At 46.0% G+C, this 1,011-nt stretch overlaps 1 protein-coding gene across 1 annotated transcript in view; it reads right to left on the bottom strand.

Annotated features, from left to right (window-relative positions):
* LOC104964107 (homeobox protein PKNOX2-like) overlaps positions 1-280 on the bottom strand; it is a 4,762-nt gene extending 4,482 nt beyond the window's left edge. The window contains exon 1 of the mRNA XM_010792825.1: positions 275-280. The gene's annotated coding sequence lies outside the window, so the exon portion shown is untranslated. The remainder of the gene's footprint in view (positions 1-274) is intronic.
* Positions 281-1,011: the final 731 nt, after the last annotated feature.

Raw genomic sequence — 1,011 nt, 5'->3', positions numbered from 1 at the left:
TGATCTCCCAACCTCCAGTCTGTAGGTTTGTGTTCGCTGCAGCATGTCTGTTAGGCCCCGCCCCCCGCACACAGAGAGACACAGTCTCACTATTTCACTTTTGTCAAGCACAAAGAAAATAACGTTTTAGTTAAATGTAAGTTGTGTCTTGGCGGGTCAAAGATCCTATCTATAATGCTAGAGCTAAAAGGATATTTCGAACACTCAGGTTACATTAAAAACATTGTATGTGTTTGTTCTGTTTTCTTTATTAGTAAATGTTAGTGTGCCGTACTGTCTGAGTTGAATAATTAACAGTAATAATTGACTATATCCTTAAATCTACAATGATCAGAAATCAAGCATAAATAGTAGCAACAAACTCAACAAGGTTTCAATGAATGTCATTCTTGGCTCATGTACTACAAACACTGAAAACCACACACCCACCCACGCACACGCACACGCACACCACACACACCACACACACCTGGCCTCACCATGAGATGCTGAAAGAGCCAGGAGCGCATGATGTTGGTGGCGTGTTTGGGCAGGACCCCCCTCTTATTCTTGGCTTATGCTGCGTTTAGTTGGGTTTCTCTCAGAGTATTGACATGTCTCACAGCCTGCGGTGGTCTCATGGATGTGTGTGTGTGTGCATCTGGCTGAGCCTTGGGAGGACTGACCACACCACCCACTGTTCTTGAGAGGACATCTCAGATTATGATGGCCATCAAGAGTTCTGTGGTGGTGGTCAAGCGCCAATCAAACCCGTTTATGAAAATCTGCCAGTACAACTGCTAGCCAATCAAACCGGTACGCGAGGATACCCGCCGGGAACAAACCGGAGGAGCCAGGCATGAGGGAGGGGCAGAGATAGTGGGTGAAGCTGGTGGTTTTCGCTGTTTGGGGAGTTTATATCCAGTGTACCTCGTTTAAACATTGAATGGACAGCTAGCAGGCATAGACAGGATATATAGCTAGCATGGAATGCTAGCATTTTGCTTTGTATGTCGGGGCGGGAGATTCATG

Source organism: Notothenia coriiceps, unplaced genomic scaffold, assembly GCF_000735185.1.
Source record: "Notothenia coriiceps isolate Sejong01 unplaced genomic scaffold, NC01 NC01_scaffold00036656, whole genome shotgun sequence".
Classification (NCBI taxonomy): domain Eukaryota; kingdom Metazoa; phylum Chordata; class Actinopteri; order Perciformes; family Nototheniidae; genus Notothenia; species Notothenia coriiceps.
This window is presented reverse-complemented; position numbering and strand designations above follow the sequence as displayed.